This window comes from Corvus moneduloides, chromosome 6 (genome assembly GCF_009650955.1).
Source record: "Corvus moneduloides isolate bCorMon1 chromosome 6, bCorMon1.pri, whole genome shotgun sequence".
Classification (NCBI taxonomy): domain Eukaryota; kingdom Metazoa; phylum Chordata; class Aves; order Passeriformes; family Corvidae; genus Corvus; species Corvus moneduloides.
Window position 1 is genome coordinate 24,831,786 of NC_045481.1, and position 27,580 is coordinate 24,859,365.

Here is a 27,580-nt window from a genome sequence, read left to right on the forward strand (position 1 = left end):
TCTGCATTAGACATCCAGCTTATTAACTAGGTGCAGCCAAAAGGTAACTCATGAGCAGGAGTAGCTTGTGTACCTCTCAGCAGGTAGAGGAAGTTATTTATGACGGTGCTGTGTATTAATCAAATAGTATATGATAGCATGCTTAAAGGCTTTGGATATCACTTCTCACTAATTCCCCAACAGCTTTAATTTTACATAGTGAAGGAGAATAAATAAAGCTGTATATAATACTGCGTCTTCAAACAGGTCATGATAAACTATTGAAAGTGATAAAGATGCATTTGTTACATCTTATTGGCTAGATTAACACTTTTCTTATCTGTAAGAAAGGATTCACAGGGGAGAAGCCCTTTGCTTCTCGACGGTTCTAGTCACTCCTGCAAGCCAAGCCATTGAAAAGAACTGCATGTACTGAAAAGAGTGCTTTCTGCATTTTATACCTGACTGGGAGAGAATAGTATAAATAAACAGCATGATATCTGGTTAAAAAGAGTTACATATGTATACTGGGAAATTATAAAGATGTAGGAATTCTAGTCTTCTGAGGAAGGGTAATTTCTAGCAGGATTCTAATGTGCTTATTCAAAATGTTAAGTTAACTATCATTTGCCACTGTTAGAAGGCTGCAGAGATGTTCATATGACTGAATTTTCTTAAGTGAAAAATGGAAAATTGTGTGGGGTACAAAAAATAACGTGAACACTTTCAAATTTGAGACCAGACAAAAGAAAAGCTACCCATTTAAAATCTGGAGAACTTTACAATGCTGCAAGTAAGTAAAAGCAGATGTTGTAAAGTTTAGAAAATCAAGACACTATTTTCCTGTTTCCAGTGAATATTTCTAAACACATTATAAATAAGCTTTGAAGTAGTACGAAATACTGTGTTTGTTTTGCTGATAGCATCTTTTCAGAAAAAAAAATTATCAGCGCTTGTTTAAGTTAAGGACTAAATGATATCTGTGTGGCTAAACAACTGGCTGTATCTCTTGCAAATACAGTGCTAAACTGCTTGCTGTGTCTGAGCCCTTCTGATTGATCTTCAGGGTTTAATTTTAAACAGATTAAATAGTGGCTGTTTACAGAATGCAAAAATTAGAGTAATCTTTTACAAGTTCTTCAAAAGAATATGATTTTCTTTTGTTGCTGTAAAAAGTAGTATTAAATCAAGAAATTGTTCTAAAACACAACTAAGTCAGTGAAACACTCATTTGGGGTGTCTGACTCATTGTTTACTTACAGTAAATGTTCATAGGCTTTAATAAGCAAATAAATCAATTTATATTTGTGATTGTAAAGACGCCCATTGAAGACGCTATGCATGAAATCTTTTGTGTGATTCTGTTAAGAGGAGACCGCTGAACAACAGACTTGCGATTTGCCGGGTAGATAAAGTGTTTCCAAGTAGCAATCCTATGTTTGGGGATATGAGTGTCAAAACAACTTGGGGATTAAAGGGAGACTGAGATTGCAAGATAATTGAATTACGTGTAATTAATGAATTACATGTAGCCAGTCTTACTTTTAAAAACAGTCCTACAGGACAATCTTGTTATTCCTCAATTAGCGAGTCCTGAGAAGACTGGCTGTTGAGAATGACAAAAGAATTAAGCAGTCATGATATTTGTCACCCTATATTATCACATTATATTGATATACCTCAACACTAAGTGAATTCCCTTTTTGTGAGCCTGAGAGGGGATGAAGAAGAAATTTTTGATCATTTTCATGTTTTCAGTGCAAGTTTTGTGGTGAGCAGGTAGATACACAAATTGCAGCAAGTACTGGTTTTGAGTGGTTGATCATTTGAGAAATGCATTGACTCCAGCATCTTTATTTATCTGCTTGATTAGACCACAGTGTCAGAAACTGTAATCATGTTCCCTTACAGATTTTTGGCTCTGAGATTTGAATATACTGAATGAAATGAAACAGTTTAAACCTTTGCAAAATTTTCCTGCATGTAGATTCCTTTGCATTCCTAGATGACAGAGGAGGAAGCATCCATATGGTATTCCAAGATCATATATAGAGGTGCAAATAGCATACGCAACACACAAGCAAATATTTTAGATGGCCATATTTGTGTTATTTGTTCTGGACTCTCTCAATAGCCCTCAGGAGGTCCTTAGGTGTAATCATGGCTCTTTGAGGTACTTATCATCTGACCTGCTTTAGCAGCCTTTTTTAGGGTAAGTCAAACCATGCAAAACAGTGCTTGTTTCTCTGACTGCAAAGTGAGTCTGCTCAGTTGGCTCACAGACATCTGTGTTAGTTCAGAGGAACTTCCTTACATGAACCTGCAGTTTGAATAACTAGTTTCCTCTATGCGTTGCCTACTTTTTTAAATTCTTCTGGTTTTTGAGGGCAAGGCTACATTTCTATCACAGGAAATAGGTAAATAAAGCCATAAGAATGTACACTGATTGCTTAATGGAGTGATAGAAGAAAATTTTGGTGACCACGACAGTGGAAGTAAAGTCACTTTGCCTAAAGATGAGACAGAGGTCTGCAGTTGTGCATCTTGTCTGGATTAAGGCTCCATCTGGACCAAAGCTGTCTCAGACCTAATTCAGTTTGGAGTTTATGCAGTCCTGGTTCTATTAAACAGCTCACAGATGAGTGACTATTGACTGCTATCAGTATTGGCTCATGCATGAGGCTGTGTATATTGCTGCATCAAGGAGAATGCAGTGCAGAGAACACCAAGAAAGGGAAAATTTAATTTTTCTATTCTTTCCATTCATGTAATTGTCCCATCGGTATTCTTATAACTCGTATATATCTGGAATCTACATCTGGATCATATGCATCTGAAATCGGCAATTGTGTTCTGTCTGCAAACTGAATTTTATTTCCTTTAATTTTTTCTTAATTCAGTTATGTACTTTTCTGAAGCTAGCTATTCACCAACCTGCATGCAGCAGCAGGACCTTTCAATCAAAGCATCTCCTGCACTCCATTACTGACCTATTTCTTTTTCTGTTGACCCCTGTGGTAAAACAGCCTTACTGACATTCCAGGTAGGGCAAACCATGGCAATTCACTTTCATTTAGTAGAACTGTAAATTCCTTTGTTCCCTCTTTTCCTTTTGTCTGTAGACTATTTGGCACTAGGAGCCCTGAATTTGTTTTGTTGGGGTTTTTTTTTGGTTGTTGGTGATAGTGGTTTGATTGGGGGTTTTTTTGGGCAGGGGACTAGGTGGGGTTGTGGCTGTTTGCTTGTTTGTATTTTTTACTGTAGTCTGTAGATGAATGATGATAATAGTACAAGTACCCAAGCTGGCTGAGGATTTGAATGAAGCACAGCTCATGTCATATGTGCCAACTTTCAGCCATCAAAAGGTTTTAATTTGGCCTTCTGAGAAACTAAATTTTGGCTTTACAGCCATAATGATTTAAAAAGTTTGAAAGGAAAAGAAGAGTGTTCAAAATATTTATGAAAACCACATACTACTAGGAAAATCTCCATTACTGTATTTAAAATTATTTTTTGAAAGCGGAAAAGTTGTAAAAGCGTTTCGTTGTAATTTTTTAATGAATAAATTCTATTAGCATTCTTTGTGTCTTCTGGCATGAATTAGTTCATTGCATTATTTACTCTTGTTTTCAGAAAAGAAGCTCAGAATTCACTTACATGTGAACTACATATTTTTCTCATTTGTTAAAGAGTCCATTTCTCACCTTTAATCTTCTCAAAGAAATGTGGATCCACGGTTATCAATGGTTTTACAGGATGTAGCATAGATATAGTTATTGCACAATAGCTCATTTTAATAAAGTTGCTTGAGTATTTGGGGCTAAGTTGCTGCATTCAGGAGATAGGCTTATTAAATTGCAGGGGTAACTGTAATCAGCCCAAATTCTGTGATCTTTGCTTGCAGAAGCAGGGCACAGTAGAAAATTTTACTTTTTTTGGTACATTATAGTAGATATCTACAGTGTCATGTATGTATCACATACATTAATGTTTGCACAGAAGATGTAATAAGCAAAGATGTCACATACAATTCATACTGGTTCATACAGGACATACAGAATTTCTTTTTTGACACAATGTTTCTTCACATTGCACCATGTCCTTCAGCAGGCCACAACGTAAAACAATGTGATGCATTCATTTTTCTCCGCAACTAGACCTGCTTCTCACCAGTTTCCCAGGAAGCACTTACCTGTCATTCTGGACTGTTCTGGCATCACCCTTCCATGTATCATATTACTTTCAGCTCTTGCCTTGAAGCACATCTCTGAAAATCTTCCCTTACAGAAGGCTCTGCTATGACTTTAGAAATGCAAAGGGCTCTGCTAGAAGTATGAACTGCATCTAGACACTGTGATGTGTTTTTCATTACCAAAAATCTGGTCCTCACTAAATGACAGGGTAAATTAATTAAGAATGTATCGTAACTACCCATGCTCTTTTTTTGACTCTTAAGAGTGCAAAGATGAATTACTGCTCCTGGCTTAGAACATCACTGCTTTCTATATTTTTTCATCTAATGTTTCCTGTATTTCTTTGGGATGTATTTTTTGTTCTTCAAGCTTGAGTATTATATTGGTGTGTCCTGTCTTGTCATAAGTTAATAAACTGTTTTTTGATGTGATAGAAAGGGTTTTTGCTTGTTGTAGTGACAGTGTGCTGATTTGGCACACACTGTTTAGGCTGCTAGAAGAGTATTATTTAAGAAAGATGGAAAGTGGAAATTTTTAAGACATGCAAGTCTTAATGGACAACAGGACAAGCAAAGTGATGGATGTGTGAGGAGGAAGATGTGTTAAAAATAATAAGAGGTTTTTTTGAAGTTTAGGGGTTACTTTTTTCTCAAAAAGGGAAAGATAATTAAATTTGGGTACATTCCACAGATTAGTGAAGGAAATGGACATAATTCACAGCTGGACTGTTAACAGGGCTTTTTTTTAATTGAAGAGAACATATTTTTTGAACACTTCCATGGGTGGTGACAAGTGCTTTCCTGGGCAACCTGCTCCACTCTTGACCACACTTTCAGTGAAAAAAAAAATCCTAGTATTTGATCTAAACCTCCCTTGATGCAACTTGAGGCTCTTTCTTCTTGTCCTAATGCTTGTTACTTGGAAGAAGTACACCCCAGCTACACCCTCCTTTCAGGTAGCTGGTAGAGAGTGATAAGGTCACCCCTGAGCCTCCTTTTCTCCAGGCTAAACAACTGAAGCTCCCTCAGCCATTCCTCACAAGACTTGTGCTCCAGACCCTTCACTAGCTTCATTGCCCTTCTCTGGACATGCTTCAGATGTCCTTCTTGTAGTGAGGAGCCCAAAACTGAACACAGGATTTCATGTGAGATATCACCAGTGGTGAGTAGAAGGGTAAATTCATAATCTTAAGCCGGGAATGCAAAATTATAGAGACCCCAGGAGTGCATACTGTCATCTGGGTAGGTCATCTGTGTTAAAAAGAAAAACCTCAAACCAGCACACAGTAGAATGGTCCCTGGCTTTGCCCCAGACTGCTTGGCAGGTTTAGGGGAAGGCTGTTTGGTTCATGCTGAGCGGTGTGCAGAAGAAGCAACAAAGTTCTTAGGAGGCTCAATAACAAACTTTTACTTGCAAACTTTAGAACATTAAGGTATAATGAGGTACTTCACAAATTTTAAAACAACATCTAGACAAAATAAGGCACTTCACAAACTTTGACTTAGCAAGCTTGAACCCATCCAGACAAAGTAAGGCACTTAAACTTAGCTAGCTTTGACCTATCCAGATACAACAAGGCATTTACTAAAGCACTGACTGGAATTTTTCAGTCTGGTTTGCAATATATTTTGAGAAGTTAGGAGAAGAAAGAGAGAGAGAAAGAGAAAGAAAGTGGATGAGTAGGAAGATGTTTCCACTTGTGGATTCAATGACAAGACTTGATTGTTGCAATTTTGATGTCCATTGGTTGATGGTCACAGTCTTGATCCATCGGGGTGGGGGAAGCCCATAAAACACAAAGTTCAGTGGATTAATATATGTTTTGGCTAGGTGCAAATGCCCCAGTAGCTCCCCTGGGGGTGAGTTTTGCACTGTCTGAAGCAACACAGTGTGGATCTGTTGTGACACCATGGATCATGTGCAGTCCTCTGGTGGAAGGCCCCAGAAATGAGTCTCAGGATGCTTTGGGGGTCTTTGGTGGTTTATGACACCTTCTAAGACATGACAGCTGCCTTGAGTAGTTGAGCCAGTTATGCCTCTTCAGAAGGTATGAACACCTATTTGTGAATGTCCTGGTACTTCTGTGGAGGGAGTTCTCACACCTGAGCCGCTTGTGTAAGGGAGAACATTGGTACCATAAAAAAGCACTATCCTACCTCACAGGATCTGCTTCTTATTGGCCTCTTCCCCTACCTGGCTCAAATCCCAGCTTTCTGCTAAACAAAGGTTGATTTGTTGTTACCAGCCTCTGGTGCTCACCCCCCCTGCACCTGGGCTGTTACCCTGCACAATGTCAGCAAAGCACCTGCTGCTTTTGCAAATACCTAATTGTTTGAGCCATTCACCAGTAACATTTCAGTCTCTCACAGCCCCCAAGAAAGGAAGCTCTTCAGTACAATAACAGTTTTAACGCTTCCATGTGTATATACATTTTTCTTTCCACCCACATCTTGGTAGTTTTGCATCGTGAACTCACAGTTCAATTTCCTCACAATAGTTAAATTTATCACTATTCTTGAAATTAGTTTTTTCAAACTGATGAATGTACAGCTGCATCATAAAATGGAGCCAGGAACACCCTGTCAATTATGGTATCTACTTTAAATCCTGACCCTGGTGGTGATAGCTGCTACCACCACTGCTGGTGGTGTGAAAAAACCTCTTGCCTTTAATATTTTTGTCTACTTAGTTATTTTATTCATCTGCTTGTTTACTAAACCTATTGGAGAGTATATGCAGTCTAGGAAAACCATTATGAACATCTTGCAATTGACATAATCAGTTTTTAATGTTACTTAAGAAAACCTAGTTTTACTATAGTAGAAAACTTTAAATTCCAGATTTCCTCCCTTAAAATTTGAAAAAAATAATCTCTACAAGAAGGTGAAGTCAGTCATTAAATGTGAGACACTTCTGGCAGCTGGGGGTAACTGTTTCCAAACCCAAAGAATCCTTGGTTGAGGATTCGCTTCTGGTACTTCCCAGCTGTTCATATTAGCTGGACTTCAACTAGAGTCTTCTGCTGAATTGGGCTTGAAAGAGAGGGAGGGAGTTTCATCAGGCCCACCTCCTTACCAAGGTTCCTGGGAAATGTACATGTGTGCTGCATGGTGCTGACAGTCCCTTCATCCATAGAAGGGAAACTTCCAGTCCTGACTACCTTAGCATATAGATGCCATAGCATTTCATCACAACTAAAAGAGCACCCTATGAGTTTATTTCTATGTAGGCATCAAATGGTGGTAGGGCTATAACATTGTAGACTAGTTAGGGGTTTTGAGGAAGAGACAGACTTCAGCACTTCTTAGACAATTCTAATAAATTTAATTTAATTTGTTCAGTTTCCACCAAGCCATTTTATATGGAGGCCCATATTTCTGGCTATCAATTGTGTGAGGGAACTGATACTATAATCCATACATATAGATGTAGATATGTTTTGCTAACTATTTATGATATAGAGAAGAGAACCAAAGCACTATACCTGTTGTATAGAAGATAGCAATGTTATGTATGTTCACAGTTTTGTTGCTGCAGTGAAATGACACTGATGCACAAATGAACCAAGTGTTCTCAGGTAGGTAATTTAATGACCAAGCATCCAGTCCCCTGATTTTATTCAGCTTTCTAGCTTTTTGTCTGGGGACATTCAGCATGTTAAAGGGAATTCCATTGAAGTTGTTCTGGTAATCTTGTGAGGCCAAAAAAAGGATAAATTTCTGGTTGTTTGCTGAGTAGATGTGCAGTATTTTGTACTAAAGATATGAATATATTTCTTTGCTGTAGTATTGGGTATCACAAAGGAGAATGTAACTGAGATAATGACAAATCATTCAGCAGAGTAAGATGTTGTTTTCTAGTCAGAAATGGTAGAAAGCTTCACCTAAAAATACTGTGATGTAAGAACTGAGCACCTGGGAGGAGTTATAGAATCATATCTGAGCTATTTGACCAGACAAATGGGTCATATTATGACTCATGCTTAGTCTGAGAGCTGACATTTGCCTAGCTTAGTTTGCCAGTTATGGAGAAAGTTTGTTTTTGGGGTGGAGGGAGGGATGGGAGGGAGGATGAGGGGTAAGGGGTGGGTGTGTCAGTGTTCAGTTGGAGTTTTTTTTGTGGTTTGTGGTTTTGGGGATTTTATTTAGTAGAACCCCTGTCCATATCCTTTCTACACACACTGTAGAATTTTTGTAAAATCTAGGATTTATTGAATCATTTCGTTGTACCACATCCCTGTGTTGCTATGCATTTTCTCTCTAGCTACACTGGCTAGAGGAATGATGTTCATTCTCAGTTGCCAAAGCTTTTATATCTGCCACATGTGCAATGGTGATACCAATGTGACAAACTGCAGATTCATCTGATAAATTGTATTTACATCCACCTTTGACCACCTCACCTGCTTTCTGCCACTAATCTGTCTCCACTGGGATTTCTTCCACATTCCAAACCTTGGAGCAGCTTCAAACATCTGCTAATTTAAAACTTAAAAAAAAAGGAGAAGAAAGAAAACAAAACAAAAAAAAAAGAAAAAGAAATCAACCTGCCAAAGAAAAATTTCCTGCCTTTCTCCTAGCCAATGAAGTACTCTCTGCCTTTAAAAAATACAATGGTCTATGTTAAGAAAACCCTGGACAACACTCAGCTGTATACCCCTGGCAAAATTTAGTACTCTACAAACCTTCATATTTTCGACACTTTTGGCTTCAGTAAGATACACTGTCTGGGGCTGTCCTAAGATATTCAACTTTAGACCTGGAAGGTTTTATTTATAAAATTCTGTTGGAAGGCAGTGAATTTCAGTTCACATGTACAAATTTAGCCTGAGTGCCCACTGATGTTAGTAGGAATAGTGTTGGGCTGCTGTGGACTTGAGAAGTCTTCAGTTGTGTTGCATATAACTCTGCTGGATGGTCTGGCCTGTGGTTACTTTGTGTTGAAACCATATTGGTCTCCATTATTAATTTTGCCTGAAGAGCTTATGGCTATTCAGCCTTTGAAAGACTAAAATTTAATTTTAGCTGGACACTGTATTGGCAGTGCTTGTATTTAAGCTCTGATGGCTCCACATAGTTAATTATAGGCCTGTATTTAAACTTGACATTAGACATTTGTTTCAAAAGTACCCTCTGAAACAAGATGTTAGTTGGCTTTTGAACAACTTTCTCTGCCTAAGTCACAGGCCATTTAGTCTCTGTTAATGGCAGATTGTGGTCTTAAGGGGAATATGAAACAAGTGGCTTCACAAAGCAGTTTGATATTTGCAGCTGCATTTAAAAACAGATTTTATGAACTGCTTGGTTAATGCTACTGAGGAGAACAGCTAAACACAGGACTTCTAATATGAAAAAATTAGAGCACCAGTAAATATGTGGAATGGTTTGGGATAGTTGCCCGACATCTGTGGTATGAAGAGTTGGCCAGGAAATAAGCTGCAACAGGCTGTGCTTTACAGTCTACAGTATTCTTGGCTCCATTATCTTATTCAACAATAAAAATTAATGTGCAATATAACGTTTGATAGTCACCATTATTGTGAAAATATGATCACATGTGGAAGTATTTCATAACCATTTGCAAACATCTCTTTGCTTTTAAAAATGGACTTACGCACTGGTTTAAAGTATTTCTTATTGTCTAATAGGGAGAGTATTTCTAAATAATTACCTTCTCAAAACTGTTGAACCCACCTCTTCGAAGAGGTCACCACTTTTGTGTTATACCCAAAATGTGCAAAATACCTTGGTGTCCTGTATCAAGCTGTTGAACAGGCCCCTTGCCAGCTGAGTACATTCTTTTTTAAATTGTTGGAGATACTGGGACATAGAGAAGTAAACAAAAATTACCCACTTTAATTAATGGCAGAAATGCTCAACACATATTTGCCAAATAGTCACTAGAGGGAAAACACATTTTTTCCACAATAAAATGTAGCTATTGTGAAAAAATCCCAGACCAAAAAAATTAAAAGCTGATGTGTTCTAATTAATTTGTGAGAGTACAGTGAGAAACTGTAGAAATTACTCATCATTGCTGCTACGTACATCTAAAATTTATAATGGAGGCTGCCAATAAATACCAGCAGGGTTTTTGAAAGGGGTATTTAAATTATGCTTTTAGAATTAGTTTCCATATATGAAAATATAAACACTGTTGTGGCAAGAACAGAACTCATCAGTAAGAATTTTGTAAATCAAATTTTTTCATTCTGTTTATGATGTAGTTATACAAACCTTCCATGTTATTTAAAACTTGCTTCAATGTAACAAGTTGTGCTTAAGATGAATAGTCTTGCACAGGTGAATGTGGCAAACACTCTGATTAATAAATCATTTAATGTGTCTTCCCTTAGAAAGAAGAGGAGGGGAATATAGAGGGAGGGATTGGAGAAAAGGGAGAAAAAAAATAATATGAACTAATATGCAGAGAAAGCACAAAATGAGGATCTTTTTTTGTTTTCCTTTCTTTCACTTCTGCTGATATAAGGTCCCATGGGATTTAAATATATTTTAAATCTATTTTTGTCAAGGATCAAGTTTTCCTAATGGTAACATGAGGGAGTAATTGGCATATGTAAGGTATCTTATATTTCATTCTGTGAGTATGAAAACATGTATTTATCTTTTCAGTATTTGTCAATGTGTTCTGTGTTTCTCTGAAATGGTTCTCTAATCCTTGCTCTGTTTCTTTCATTAAGTAAAAAACATCTGGAAAGGCAGCAAGGAAAAGGTATTCTGAATTATTTAAAATTGTTATGTGTGGATGTTAGCATAATATATATATATGCATATATGTGTATGTATAGACATAATACACATATATGCTGTCATCTCAAAGTTAAACATAAATATAGCACACTACATCATGTAGAGATGTGGCACTTCATAGCAGTGCAAGAATGGAATTTTTAAGTGTTTTGTTTCCCTATTTAGTGTAGCTTTTGGAAACAGAACAGAAACTTCTGAAGCAACTTTCTAGAGATCAGTTGCTGGGATGTATTTTTTTCCTTTAGACTTAATGTGTTTCTGCTGTTCCTGGAAATCAGGGGAAACACTTAGCTGTTTACTTAATCGTGCTTTTAACCAGCAGAAGCAAGGAAATTTCACATTCTGCACTCTTCTGTCAGTTTTAAAACCACTATTTGAGGGTATCAAATTCATGTCTGTGTTTCCATGGCAAATAAGGGTTACCAGCAGTGTAATATTAAAAGAAAAACAATGCCATCAAAACTATTTTGAAAAGAAGCAACTTTTAGTATCGATGTTGCTGCAAATAGATTTCCTATTTGCTTTTTCTTTAGACATTGTGTGTTGAAGTAATTTTTGTCATTTGATAGAAGAATCCCTAAAATCTTCTGAGCTATCTTCTCCCAGCTAATTTAATGGAGGTCATCTGTAGGTTATTGACCAGTTCATCCATATTGATTCACTATAACATGTTTGAGAATATTACTCAGTCCATCATCGTCATAAGCATTGCACGTCTGGGTCGTGCACGTGTTTATCACAGTGTGATCTGTCTAATTTGGATCATTTGCCTGTCAGCAGTCTTCCCCACAGGGTTTGCCCTCTGCTCGCTGTGAAAGGGTTGGCACAGCTGTAGTTTAACCTGAGTGGTAAGTGTGTGCACACTCTTAGCAACCTTCCTAGCTAGATTAAAGAAACTACAGCTCCGTTCAGCTACACCTTGGTGTTTAATGATACCAAAAAATTTAGATAATGGGAAACTGTATTCTATTCTGGAGTTACTTGTAGAGTTCTGGTGTATTTCTATTGAGAAATGGCTTTCTTAACCGAGAGCTACCATTCCCCCAAACTCCTCAGCCTCAACACACACCTTCCTCCCCAAAAAGAGTGGAAAAAAATGGAGTGAAGCTACAACAGGGCTAGCATCAAGTAGAAAAAAAGAGAATGAGAATGGAAGGGGAAGAAAACCTGATTTTTTTGAATTGTTTATTCATTATGACTGCAAATTGATCCAGCCTCCATTAAAAGGAATGTCAATACGATTAGAATTACATTTTCTGAAATTACATTCATTTGTCACTTGCTAAATTGCACTTCTTTTCAAAGTCTTTCAGTGTCTTTTGGAACAGAAAGTTGTGAAATTTGTTGATAAATGTTGATTTAAACTGTTGGGATACAGTCAGTTTTAGAATAGTATTGCCAAAAAAATGTTGAACCCTTCATTTAAATTATTATAATTTCTTGTAAAAATAATATACTTTTTCTATTTGTTTACTAAGTTGTTGCTATCTTTCTCAAGCAGCAAATGCTGGAGGATCCAACTTTTTTTTTCTGCTTTGATCTCAAAGTTTAAATGCCATAGTGCTAGGGTTAGAAATACTGTGCAAGAGTCTTTACACAAATCCCGTGTTTCATTACATGGAAACACAATACTCTGATTGTAGATTTTGGAAAAGCCGGGGTTTGCACATATAAATTCAGGGCCATAACTGCAGAGTCCTCCTTTATTAAGTCTGTTAATAAATATTTATGTATTTTAGTTTCATTCCACAGCACAATGATTACTTTGCCTTGAATTTCAATAGGAGCTTAAGAAAAAAAAAAATCAAAATTATTTCTTTTATATAACATCTTGGGGCTTTGGAAGAAGAGAATGGGGATGTTTTGGCAATAAAATGTGTGGCATTTCCTGTTGGTTGAAATTTTGGGTTGCTTACTAAGGTAATATTTAATGTTATCATTGGCAAGGCAAACTTCTGTAGGAAAATATCAGTGAGAATTTTACTAGTGAGGTGGGAGTACAGGCCATAAAAATTCTCAGTTTCCCTTTTAAAAACTTAATCCATTTGTCCAACAGGAATGAATACAGAAGGACTAGAGGTTTTGAACTTCCCTCACATCTGGGTATAGCAGTGTATTTTGACTCCAAGCACAATAAAACAATCGTACTTGCTGGTGGTATATGACATAATGACCCAAATATGTTTTTAAAAAATCATTTATTGCTGTACATAAACAGCTAAGTTAGCACAAGGGATGATAAAATAACATTGGTAATTCTTCCTTTAGCTGGGAACCATTGGTGGCCCATTAGGATTCCAGATGTAGCCATGTGTGCTTTTCCATTTGTTTTCTAATGTCTAGTGCTTGGGCCCTTGGTACCTTGGCTGTGGTTGTCAAGTGTGTTGGCTTTTCAGCTTGAGGTCTTCCTGGAGAAACACACTGGCCTACCTAATAGCTATAAAGCAGCTTATTGTCTTGGGCCTAGTTTGTTGGGACTAGCTGGAGTGAGGGCAGCTTCCTGTCAAAGGTCAAACACCAGCTTGACCGAGTTTTCTATGGTAAACACTAGTAACTGGACCTCAAAATCTGGATGTTAAAATATAAAGAGCAAGATGTTTCAAAACATTATTTAGAAGACAGCAACCTGTGACAATTCATATCTATTAAGACTACATTGGATTACATTCAGGTATTCTAGTATTATTATGTGGAACATATTTTCTAATTTCTTTTGCAGTAAATTACTTAAGTACTTTAAATGGAATAATGAAAAAGGAAAAAAATTACTAGAGAAAGTAACAATTATAAACAATCTCTTTGCCTGAAAGGTAAAATAAAACTTTTTTTTTTTTAATAAGTTGGGATTCACAGCTGTCTTCAGCTATAGATAATCTTGAGATGTTGATTTAAGAAAAAAACAGTTACCACATCAAACTTACAATAGACAAAGGCATGGTAAGAGCAGAGCTGCTCTTAAATTCAAGTTAGTGTGGTGGTAGTTGTTTATATAGATCCAGACTGTCAAAATTGTTGACTTGCTCAGTGCAGTTTTCTGGGACTATTTATGTGGGTAGCTCTCTTCTAGAAGCAATTGTTTGTCAGTCTGCCCCTACCTGATTTCAGTGAGACTATTTGAATGAGCATTATTCTGTGTCATTACAATCTACAGTGATGTGAATGACTTGTTGAAATAAAAGTTCAGTGGTCATGTAAAAACTTATATTGTGAAAAATGTTGATTAATTTGTTTTTCTAAGTTCTTTATTATATATATGTGTCTTTGAATAGAACAGAGTCCAAAACAAGGCAGCAGGAACATTCCTGAACAGTTTGTGAATATGTTTGTGTGCCATATCCTTGTTTTCATAGGTGTATGTATTTTATATAGTCATCTACCAGTGTAAAATAAATTGATCTGAATTTTTTTTTGAGGTCAAAGAACATCATAGAACTCTAAGGTACTTCGTATCATCTGTACTAACTGTGCTTACCTGGCATTAAGAATATTTTGATTTTTCTAAGCTCTAAATCCAAGGATTTTAAATGCCCATGGGGGAATTTCTGAAATGTGAACAGTTTTATATGTAAACTAGTCTTAAGGTATCCATTGCAATTAAATCAAACCACCTACATCCATAATAAATGTAGGTGTCTAGCCCTACTAGTAAGTAGAGGAACACAAAACCAGGACTCATTATTGAAGATGCAAAGCACAAAATCATTACCAGAGATCAGATGAATCCAGGTTTCTGAGGCAATGCTGGTGGCAACCCATTTATTTCCTGCTTATGTTATTTTTAAAGCCAAATACAGGAAATTTTTTGCTGCCGGTGATGAGCAGTCCGGATAAAGTCACTAGGATTAGTTGTGTGCCTAGTGTCTTTTGGAGATCAGTTTGAGAGGGTTCAGACCCAAATTCAGCCCATTCTCTAAACATGAGGCTGCAGTTTAGATGGGATGAGAACCCACCTCTCCCCTGGTAAGACTTCTTATGCAGCAATGACTTCAGAAGTTCTGAGGTCACAGCAAGAAGGTGGTTGCTGGTTGAGTTTTTAGGACCATCATAGCAATGGGAAATGTAATTTTTTGGTGGTTTTTTCCTCTCTTGCTACCAAAGTTATTCTCAGAACAGAAGACAGCCTTGCTGACTTTTCAAAAATATCTGAATTAGTACTTAAAAATGAAAATTGAACTGAAAGTGGATGGGCTGGAGGGTACGTGGGTGGAGGGAAAAGAGGGTGTAGAGAAAGAGCAATGAAGTGGAAAGCCCAAGCAGATGAGACTAACCTCATCTTGTAGCACAGCCATGCTAGTAATCAAGAGCAGTAACCAAGTGTTAAGTTCTTTTGAGCAGAACTGGCTGAAGTTCCTGCTTTTATAGCTCACCTGTACCTCTATTTTCTTCTCTGAACTCTATATATTTTCATTAATTAAAATTTTAATGGTTGTTTAATTCCGTACCCACATAGCATGTTTATGTTCCAAGTACTACATCAAAAGAGGGTTAGCTTTCAAATGGCAAGACTATCAGAAGTTTATGAAGTTACTTAGGTGAGTAGAGAATTCAAAGTATAGTGAGAAGTATCTACTTTGACATATAATGGTAACAAGGGTTGTGGGCATGTCTGACTCTTCATTTGTACCATTAGATTCCTATAGTAGAGTATATAGTGTGCTTTTGTACAATGCATGTTTTTACTTTTATCTGCTTGGAGAATACTAAAAATAAAATCGTAATTAATATAGAAATCTTCCTAAAGAGATTCTTCTGTCTTACGTAATACTGTGAGCTGTGGTGCACTCATTCCACAGCTGAATCACTATAATAGTTCCTTTGGTCATTTCTGCTCTAGCATTATGTAGCTAGACGCCTTTAGAACAGAACAATTTCTTTGGCATGTAAAAGACTGGAAATTGGTTAAATCCCAACCCTTTGGCTTTGTAAATTAGAAGTCACGTACCTATCAATAGAATGTTATTTGAGAAGCCATTGAGACTGCTAAGTCAGCAGATGTCTTTGTGGATAATTCCAAGCAAGTCCTTGTCAAGGTAGGCTACTGACATCTGCCTGGCTAATGGCTTCTGCTCTCTCTATTACATGCATTGTAACATCTACATAATCTCTTGCCAGTCTACAGATACAAGTGTCACATTTTGAACTGCTTCACATAGGATACAAAGACATTAAATCATTTAGGAAATTCAAGGTTAAGGAAAACGTTTGTTTTCTTTTTTTGGCATTTGCACTCTTCAGCCATCAAAGATAAACACAACAAGCTGGCAGTACTTTGAGGATTCACATCACCCTTGACCTGTTCTGGGCTTAGTTGGAGGCATCTGCTGTACAGCTGGGCAGTGACTTGCAATATGTGTAAGGACACTTGCATACTGTCACTGCTGATCGCCACATGCTGAGATACTGACAGCAGTGTTAAGATTTTTAGTAAATTAGCCTAAGATTATACCCCATTTTGAATTGTCTTCTGTAGATGTCAGGGATTCAGAACATGTCTTTCTAACTCTGACTAGTGAGGAGTTTTAAAGAGGTCACCTCTACTCTGGATCTTATTACAAAAATAATCTCTGGAAACATTGTGGTGCTGAACACTGTTCCAGATGTGTTGTGAAGAGGGGGGGACTCCATAGTGTGAATAGCAAAATGGCAGAGGAATCAAAAGATTTGATTCTGTTCATTTTTATAGATTGTCCTCTATTTTTATTATGTCTGTCTTTAGTATAGTACAGGAAAGAAGTTGGCTTACAGTGCATACAAAATATTAACCAATAGAGGTCATATATTGCTGGATCTTGCAGTCACTGTTTAAGCATTTGTCATTTGAAATTTCAAAGTACATATTGTAAGACTAATTGCATTCTGACTGCAGGGGCATTTTGGTGGTGGATGAGCTCATCTTTAAGTTTGTGTGTTAGTATGTGAAAGCATAATCTAATTAAGAGGAAAACATCATTGATCTTGAAATGAAAAACACCATGCAAACAGAACAAAACAAAATGTCAACTGAATGTTGCTGGGGATTAAAATAACTGTTGCTGTATCTCTGACTTGTTTTCTCTGTTCAGCATTTGAGTATTTTAGAGACAGAGGAAGCAGAAGCATTCTATGGAACTAAGTAATGGCTCCTGCATGAAATAGGGAAATAGGAATTAGTTTTCTCGAGGAAAAATATGTAATGCAGGTTTTAAAGAACTAATATTTTACTTTATTACATGTTTTGAAGAGAAACAATAGCTTAAGCATTTTTAAATGTTTTGGCGTTTGGGAAGGAGGTTCTTGTTACACAAATCATGTAAGCCAGAGTTAAAAGATGAAGAACTAGCCATTGTCTGTCAGTGAGCAGTCTTCATTGGATTCTCTGCCCTGTGATAGCCATTGCAGAGAAATGGTCAATTTTGTCATGTTTCAGAATAAATAGTTAATTTGATATTACACCAGTCCTTATAGTTACCTTACAAAACTGTCTCAGTGAATATTCAAGACTGTGTATTCCCTCAGAAGATACTGAATTAGCATAGTGGAATTTTATATTGTATATTACTTATAATGTAGAATGATCATGCTGAAGACTTTTCTGTATTCCTGTGTGGAGATCAGATCCAAAACTGGCCAGATTTCTTCTCAGGAAGTGAAACACCCTGGATTGATGCCCTCCATACCAGGCCATAGCACACTGTGCTTTTAGGTCAGTCTGAAATTTTAAACAATAAAGTCATGCTTTATCTTTTATAGACTATTTCTGATGCTGTGCATTTTGCTCTTTCTGCACAATGATGCTGTTCAGCACTACCGCTGAAAGGCAACCTCAAACTGAAGCTAGCCTGTACCTGCTTCTGTCAGGTAAAATATTTTGAAACAGTTCTGGATTGAGGAAAGATTTAAATCCTAAAATTTGAACCAGATTTCTAAGGTTTCCCATTTTAAAAAAGTGACTGAAGCTGAGCACTACAAATACCTACTTTTTTACTGTCTAATAAGCACCCACAGATAAGTTTTCACAAGATCCTTGTCTTGTGTATCACAAGATACTTGTCTGTATGCATTGAGTACATTGTGGGTTTGCATATTGGATTGAACCACTCTTGTGACTTCTGTGTTGCTCTACTTAAGTTTTGAAACCTGAAAGGCTTAAACAGGAATTAATTTATCTGTAAAAGGCAGATGCTAATGGATACAGAAGGAGCTTTTGATACATTAAGTCTAAAGATTTGCCTTCAAGGTTAGGCATCTCCTGAACGGAGCTCCTTGGAAATGTGTGCATCAAGTTGTCCCATGTCGTATTTTAAAACCTTGTAATCCTCTGCTAGTTATTTTATAGTTTTCATGGAAACCAATATGTTAAATTAAATCAAATAAACCTTATTGAATTTAAATGCCAGTGAAAGACTTCTATTCAGACTAAGCCCAACTCAGTCTGCTTAATGACAAGGTGACCTATTTTGATCCTCTTCCATCTGCATCCTCATTTCAATGGAATATTTGTGATACATTTCTATGAAGCGAAGTGCCAGAGGGAAACAGCCTATTAATACATAATTGATAATTGTCTTTAGTTATGACAGCACTTGGTGCCATTCAAGGATGTGTGTTTATGCATGAGATAATACATAAAATGGTAGGTAATGTGAAAGTTTACATCAGATGCTGGTGCTGAAGAATGACTTGTAGGTGCCCAAAGATTTCTTTGGGCCTACCCTCTATTTTCTAGTAAAGTCAAACTGCTAAATTTGGATGCGTTTGGACTGCATTCAGACTGAGAAGCAGCTAGAAAAATTCTTCTAAGGGGTGCCTGAAGTGTGCAGGGAAAACCTCTGAAGCTAAGTCAGTAGACCTTGTTTTTGGGTGATTTATTCCCATCCTTCTGTAAGGGGCAGAGCTGGAGCTCACTGTACTTCAGCTGGTAGTTGGCGTGTGAACTTACCTCTGATGTTACCATAAGAGTAAAGGATCTTGAGATCACCAGATAAATTGGAATTATTGTGCCTTCTATTTCTTTCTCTTTCATTCTTCTCTTATGGGATCCTTAATTCAAAACAATGGGGACTTCGCTTGCTTCCAGTTGGTTTCTTCAGCAATGCAGCTGGGGGGTCTTTGACTGGGTGTAAATCTTGATCCTTCCCATAGCCAAAGTGCCTTTATTGGCTTCTATTGTATGATTATTTAAACAATGTCAGTATGGAAATTGCTCCTTGGCAAAGAATATGCAGAAGGGATTTCAGATTGAAGTCTGCCTGTTTTGTGTTATGTATGCGGAAAGACTTGCAGAGAGCCCACTCTTTTTTAAAATTAATGAACACTCACTTTACTACTATTCCTACTTGAGTTTGTCCAATCTTTTTGACAAAAAAAATATTAGCACAGTGGTATTTTCAAAAGGTTGTTTCTGTGGCATATACGCAGTAATTTTCACAATTTTAGAGTGTATATATGCACAAATATGCATATTAAAACTTTTGGCAAAGGTTTAGTTTGCATATATCTCAACTGAGAAAATAGGAAACCTAAAGAAGAGTGTGGTGTGCTGGGTAGAGTAAGGTTGCTCTTGAAGTGTCTGTTTGCAATTAATCTATGCTAACTCACTCTCTAAATGAAATTATTTCTGTAATAATACACTGAACTGAGTTGGAGCTTGGAGCTGACCTTAAATTACCTGAATCATTTTATCTTAAGACTCCTAGTTGTCTTGAAATAAAGATTCAGAAAGAATAAGTACTTGGATTTGTAATAATTGTCAAGGATTGTGTTATTGTTTATTAAAGTATTTTTGTGTTAGAATTGAAGATTCAGTAGCAATGTACAGTAATTGCTACTGAATGAAAACTTGCAGTCTGTGTCTGAGGGAGAGTCAATTTTGTTGTTGCTGTTGAATTTTCAGAGCAGAAATCCTATTAGGATGTTCACAGAGCACACAGGGTTTTTATTCATTTTTTAGACATTTTAATTGGCCGGAGACTCACTTTTATACTTCCATGGACTTGTACACTGTTTGATGTCCAAAAGGCAGATCAATAATACCATAGTAATTACGTTATTAATGTAGATAATCGACTCATGTTTTTTAGGTAATAAAGGCATCTAATAACCTAGACAAAAGAACTAATAAAACCACAGTGTAGTTTGGATTTAAGAGGGAATCAAGCATTAATTGAGTGAACTCAGTTTTCGTTAATCAAATGTCTACCATGCTTTCTTAAACAAGTTTTTAAACTTTGAAAAATTAAATTTAGTGGCTTTGTTTCTTGTGCTGTATGAGGAGACCTTAAAAGAAAGTTGCTTCTTGTAAGAATGTAAACAATTTTTCTGTGTGCTAACATAGGCCATAGTAGTCCAGGGAGTGGGCTATTAAGCCAAGATGCTTTATCACTGACTCCACGTATATAAAGTTGTTTTTCAGTGTATTTATGTGAAAACATAGTTGGAGTGACTAAAGGTGACATATCATTTGTTTGGCATTATATATTCTAGTTTATTGTAATCAAATTTTGTGCAATTGTGCATGAGACGAATGAATAAGTGGGCATTTAGAAGGTTTATAGGTAAGTTTTTAGAAGGTTACATTTCCGGCTTATTTTTATACAGTGGAATTTTTGATGCTACAGTAAATTAAGAAGTTGGATGCTTTTCCTATGATATCCTATTTCACTAATACAGAATAACCTTGAGCCACAGTAGGGCAATAATTACCAAACTTAAATCAGAGACACACACAGCCAAACAGCTGTTTTCAGTTTGTTAGGAGATCCATTTGATTTACTCTCTTGGTCAACATTCATTACTTTATAAGACAAAATTTCACTGGAGATTTTAACCCTGAATTTCCAATCTTGTTTGTTGCCTGCTGTAAAATTGCATGGTTGAAATGTCATGGCCACTCAACATGTGGGGGGGCTACTGTTGTGTTTTACATTGATCCCAGTTTTATTGACAAGTGGTTTCAAATACTAAAGGGTGCAGGTAGAATTCAGCCCTAGACATATTTCCAGATGACCTTTCTGTTCTGTGGCAAAAGAGGGGGAAATGTATTGTGTAAGGCTGCTGTCCTGCACTTTGGTGGTTTGTCAGCTGACATGGTGGATCACATAAGTGTGAATATTTGGCAGACAAATTGTTTGATACACAAACTGTCACTGTTTTAGTGTATTTTACAAGGTTGGCACATTTCTGCTATCTCACCCTGAAGTTTCGTATATTTCCCAGATTTTGTTGCTGTAAAGTTTGAAACTTAATGCTGGCCCCTATCTAGCAGCAAACTCAACTGGTCTTAACCATGTCTCTATTTCAACTGTCTTTGTGTTTTATAGGGCTACTATAACAGCAACATCAGTGATAATATGGTGATTGTCACAAGCTAGCTCAATGGCATTAGAGGTCACTTAAAGGAGAATGCAGGCATAAAATGTTGGGGTTTTTTCTATATTGCAGAAGTTTTCTTATAGTTACTCTAGTGTTGCTGGCTCTGGACTTTTTTTTCTGTTACACTTGATAAACATGTTAGTAAATTTTGAAAAATGACTGAATTTGTACTTGAAAGTGGAGCAGCTGGTAAAATAAAGAAATTTCTGATATATTTATTTGTAGCATCAGTCCTGTTATTGCAGTCTAGTTTTTTTCATGGTAGTCTAGAAAACAGGCATGGGAAAAGGAAATTGTTAAATGTAACTCACATCTTTGGAAGTAGTTTAAAACTTGTCTTTGTATTAAATTGTTGATTTTTTTAAAAGCTTCTCTAACAGCGTTTCCTTCCCTTTCTGTTTATGTTTTTCCATTTAGAAAAGATAGGGCTATACCTCATTACTCAGGTTGCCTGTTGAGCGCACTCAGCAATTTTCTATTTATCTCTTACTGCCGTGCAAGTCAACACCTCTGAAAAATGGGGACTACAAAAGCTGCTCTTTCTGTGGTGAGTGCTTATCAGTTGTGACACAAAAAAATAATACTGTAATAGTATAGTTTTTTGCATGGCCTTTTTTTTCTTCAGATCACTTTGCAATAAATAATTACATATTATCCTGCTCTTAGAAAAGCAGAATTTTAGTCTCACCTCCTATACGTCACATGAAAATATTAGTTTGGGAGCTCAGGGTTATCAAGGTAACTGTAATCAATATAAGTTAGTTGTATAGGAAACATGAATGTGTTCTGATTGTACAACAGCCAGTTCATTTAATTTTCAGTGTCAGCAAGTGTCTCTGGGTTTTTACTTGATAGAAAAAGCACTTCCCTGTTGTCCCAACAAGAGGAGAAACAGTTTGGAGCAGAACTAAAAAGTCCAGAATGGGTAATGGCAGGCAGGTAGCTGATCTCAGTGAAGAGAGATCTACAGGGTAACTGTCTTGGAACCTTCTTTCACCAAGCACATGCTCACTTCCATTATACTGACCAGCTATCAGGCTCTGGGTGATTCTGTTTGTTTCTCATAACCATTGCATGTATTGTGCCATGCTTTTTCTGTGTAGCTGTGGAAAGGCTGAAAGCAAAAGGCTGAAAGGCTTGCTCTAAAAATATTATAAATTGATTTGCCAGGGTATCTCTTCTGCTTTTCAAGAAGGTAAATGATCTACAAAGCCTGGAAATTACTCTTTCTGAACAATTAAGTTTCTAGAAAAGAATTTCTGTAGAGTGCTCATTCTTTAGAAAGGCTTTTGTGGAAAGTCTTCATGCTATGTTATACTGTTGTATGTTGTTGATGCTGTTGCTCATAAATTAAAAATGAATACTCAAAAGTGAAACTAACTGTGTAGTTAAAACTTGGTGGCACTCAATATCACCATTGTGATAAATCCATGTACATATCAAATGATAGAAACAACATATATTGACTGAACTTGTGCATTATATTTAAGGATATCCTGACAATGCTGTCCAAGACATCTTCCTGTTAATTTGTTGTTGTGAAGACCAGTTCTTTCAAACATAACTAAAGCAAAAATTATATATTGATGTTCAAGCAAAAGAGGAGTAATGATAAGCTACTATAAATGGCAATTTCTTATCTTTATTTATGTATTTAACCTTGATAAAATTGGCCTTTTCAGTAGAGTCAAAGGAAATAGGCTGTTGATTCATTGTCTTAGAAAACCTGTCATCCTTCTGAATGTAAAATAGCTTTCAATAGAAAAAGTATTGAGCTCGTTAGTGAAAAGAGCAGCTGCTCTTCTCTGACTCTCTGGAACTTTTTTTGCATGCAAACAGAATGTTATGATATATTGTCTCCTTTCTTTCTACTACTTTTTTACAGTTGTATATCAGGCAAGGTTGGGAGATTTTTTTTGAGTGCTTTTACTGTTTTAATTATATGATGAACTGCAGAAAATAGCTCTGATTTTGATCCAAGCCCCTAACTCTAATTCCATACATCTGTAAAAGGACCTTTGGTGAAAAGACAGTGTGATCTTCCCCTGGTGGTTGTTCTTAGGCTCCCCTGAAGCCCCAGACTATTTCACACCCCTCAGCTAGCTTCCACATGCCAAGAGGAGGCCTAAACTTGGTGGGTTTTTAAATCTTGTGCTCTGAAGTCCCTTTCCATTCTTTCTGCCTGCAATTTATCACTCTGCAGTTGTCTCAGCTGGGATCCAAGGGTTCTTTCTTAGTTTCCCATATGGGGTATTTCATAGAGCAAACAACCCCCAAAACAAACAACAAGCAAATCTCGTCCTGTTTTTACTTAGCCGAGATACCCATGTTTTAGAGTATCTGCCTTTGCCTAGAGCCAGGAAGGAAAAAAGCCAGCACACTTTGGAACCCAGAGGGCTAAAGAGGAAATTTTCAGGAAAATAGATTGTGCTTTGGTTAAGTTTTTTTCATGAAAGGTTCCAAAACATTTGGTCAGATACTTAGAAGACTCTCAGAAATCTCCTTTTCAGAGAGGTGTGAACACACTCTGCTGGTGCTAGAGAATAAAAAATTACTCAGCGTTTCACTGACATTACCTACAAGAAGAAAGAGTAGCACATTATTTTTGTACTTTTTCAATCATAGGGAAGTGATATTCTTGCATACTTTCATCCCTGGCAGAAAAACCTATATGTACTTAGCCAACACACTGCATAATCTCACTTTATGAGATGTGAGGCAGGTGCAAATTTTGTCAGTTGTTCACCTTACTTAAGCTGATCAAACAAATGCTGTCTGGAGTGTACAAAATAAAAACAAACCCAAAAATTCAAAGTGGAAAAGTCAGAGAGTGAGCTTCTTTGTGGGACCATCCACAGTGGTGACTGAGCATTCTTTTGGCTCTCAGTCCTAGAGCAGAAAAAGAGAAGACAAACATTTCTGTTGTCACAGCTGAGCCCACTGATAGGAAGTTATTTGGTTAGTGGAAATGTAATTTGTCTTTGTTTCTTAGTGACAACTCCATGGTAGACCTACTTTATGATCCTCAGGAGCTATGTAATGGTGTGTTCAAGTGATTTATTTGCTAAGTTAAGCATGGTTAAATTTGTCTCTGCAGCAATGATATTTTGTGAAAATTACAGACTAAGATAAGGCCATACTCATAACTAAACTTAGGAAGCTTTTGAGGGAGAGTGGAGAGGAAGAATAGAAAACACCAGAGTATCCTTATTTAAACTTCTTAATGCTGCCCATGTGAAGATGGTTATTCCTTGGTACATTGTTAAATAGTTAGAGAATATATAGGAAAATTACAAAATTAGTCCATTTATTAATTTGCAGGTCCCCTGAAAAGGTACTGAACTAAGATGATGACTCCACTTCAATGAAGGAACTGTTCTTCTGTATAGTAAATGCTGAGAAATACTCCCTGAGCTTCTACTTGATTGATATGAATTGCCAGTCATTGATACTGTAGAAGTTTGGTTTATTGGCTGTTATGAATATGAGGAGAGAAAGAGAGAAAGACTGGATTTTTTTTTGAATTTTCCTATTCATGCTGTTTATTCCATCTTTACTCTCTGATATAAATTTATTTGTATAATTTTACTGTTACTGTTTCATAATACAATGATGGCAAATCCAATAATAACCAGAGGTAGGTGCTCTCCTGCATGTTACTTACAGCAGAATACAAAAAAGTACACTTCACCAAGGAGACTGTGAACCCCTCAATCCTCTGTGCATCTGACAGGAACCATGGAGCCTCTTCCATGCAAAAAATCATGAGTGGGGTGGGGAGAAGGGTACAGCAGGAGAATAAATACAGATGGCTGATAGGGAGGGAAGAATTAAACTTCACATGAATGATGTTCTAATGATGATTGCTGATCCCTTTACTTCAGTGTGCCTCATGCCTTATGAACCAAATGATGGTATTGAGAGGAGTATCAGGCTTAAGAGTCAATTATATCAAATCCAGAGTAATAGCACTTGGAATGAACAAAAGATACTCAAAAGGCAGTACAAGAAATATTTAGATTCCACTGGCTAGAAACCACAATAAACTTCTTAGGGATCCCCATTAATTCCCATCTGGAAAAAGTCTGCAATGAAAATGCAAAACCATTGAATAAAATAAAACAATTTACAATTATCATAATTTGAATAGCACAAATTTAAAAAAAAAAGGCCACAAAACTCTTTTCTAAACAGTAAGAGTTTCATTAACTAATTGAAATATAATAATTGCCTAATTAAAATATATAGCTATATTTGGGAAAATTCTGATACCTACTACAGAATTACAGGCTATTGGGAAAAAAAACCAAACAAACCCAAACAAACCCAAAATTGTAATTTACATGTCAGTGGAACTTTATGTACTTAGGTATTTTCAAGTGCTTTACAGGAAGTGTAAAATTCAATTGCCCCCATTCAGAAGCAATCTCCAAAACCACTTGTTTATGAAAACTTTAAAAATCTCAGAATTATGTTAAAGTAAAATTAGTTATGTTGATTTTTCTTCACTTTAAATAATTCTGTCTACTCAAGAATGCAAAATTCTCTACTTTTTCCTCCAGTATGGTAAAAATGTATATGAATGTTGAATGTTGTAAGACTAAACCTGCTACTGAGAGCTGGAGCGTAAGTGAAGGGCGAAGCTTTTCTTGTTTGTGAAAATTTTGCACAATAACTAAAACAGAAGCAAACTAATAGCTTTTTCTTGATTTAGCATACATTTTAAAAAGTTTTAACAGAAGAACAGAATAAGTTTTACGGTTGGTGGGAGAATTCCTGGTAATGGAACATAAAGAAGGTAAACACTTCTAGTCAGCAGGTAGCTTTGTTTTTAAGATCTTTTTACAGAACTGTCTCTAAGAATGGGAAATTTCTCTGAATTCATTTTGTAAGCTTGTCACTACTAAACTTGGAATGCTTATATTCATGGCTGTAACTTTATCATTGTCATGAGAACTTTTATGTAGGGAATATTTCCTAGATAACTACCTGTCATAGAATCCAATGAAAAGATGATAATATGTCACAGTTTTTACTTAACTGTAAGTGAATGTTGGGAAGACTTAGGTTCACTGGGGTTTTTTCATCTTCATGTTAAACACAGTGCTGCTATAATTGATTTAAGATAAAAGAAGATAGTTTTGGAGGAGCATAATTTCTTCCTCAAATGCCCGTATTTATTTATGCCATGATTTCAATAATACCTACTAGGCAAGTATTTTTATGACTTGCTATTAGTAAGTCAAAATTCTTTGCTTCTATGATTCCTACTGGTGTAAGAAACACTTTTGTTTTCTCTGTAGTACTCAATTAGAATTTATTTTTGTAGACCAGCAGTTTTATTTTCTCCACAAATAATCTACAAATGTAATAAATTATCAACTTTAATTGAATAAAATGTCAATGGCATTTCCACTTGATAAGTCTTGTACAAAGTACATGAATCATTGGTTACAAGCTGAAATATTTTTACACATTTCTAAAAGTCTGTGTATATATAGCACACAATGTGGATAGAACAGCGAATAAAGACATCGATGACCTCAAGAAATGTCTGATTTAACAAATGTATATCTTTAAATTGGAAATCTAATTATTTGCCCTAGATTTGCACTGCTCAGGAACCTATTGCAAGACTATGTTAAATAAACTTATTATTTCCGTTTTTCATTTAACCTGTGGGTTATGGTATGACCAATCTGTTTTATATCCTCAATCAACAGATGATTGTATTTGGTAATAATTTATCAAGAATAAAAATCTGTTTTTGAAACTAATCACCTCATGTTAGGTCTGCCCCTTTTCAGAACCACCATCTGATATTCATTTTGTCTGCAAGACAAACATACTGATGAAAATGCATCTACCACAGGATATTGCTAGTGGAATGAATCAGTTCTACTCTTTGTATATATTTAGAATATTTTGTTTTCTCAACAGATGGACCAAATTTTAGTATTAAAGGGAAAAAAAATCAATTTTACATAGAACATAAACAATTTTTAAGAAGTACGTTTTGCATTTCTGATTAGTTTGTAGCAAAACATCCCATGGAATTTGAGGGTCAACTTGGGCCATATCAGAGGGAAAAGATTTAAAAGGTTACTTTAACTGCTTTCTGTGTTTGCCATGAGAAGGCTGTATCTGGAGGTCAGAGAGTTCTGAGCAAGTCTTTGAATTTGGCCTACTGAATTTAAATGCTGAGATTTTCTTTTGGGTGTTCTCCAAGGTCTCTGAAATGGCTGTTTCTTGAAGAGATTGAAAGCACAGATGTATTCATGCACTGTC

The 27,580-nt window shown here is 36.3% G+C and overlaps 1 protein-coding gene across 3 annotated transcripts in view; it reads left to right on the forward strand.

Moving 5' to 3' along the window:
• The window catches only part of SLC25A21 (solute carrier family 25 member 21), a 237,452-nt gene that overhangs the window by 34,326 nt on the left and 175,546 nt on the right, over positions 1 to 27,580 (forward strand). The window contains exons 2-3 of one of the 3 annotated variants that reach the window (XM_032112697.1): positions 21,710 to 21,839; positions 24,614 to 24,680. The exons of 1 other annotated variant lie outside the window; for it this stretch is intronic. The gene's annotated coding sequence lies outside the window, so the exon portion shown is untranslated. The remainder of the gene's footprint in view (positions 1 to 21,709; positions 21,840 to 24,613; positions 24,681 to 27,580) is intronic. One more of the 3 variants, XM_032112698.1, reaches the window with a different exon arrangement.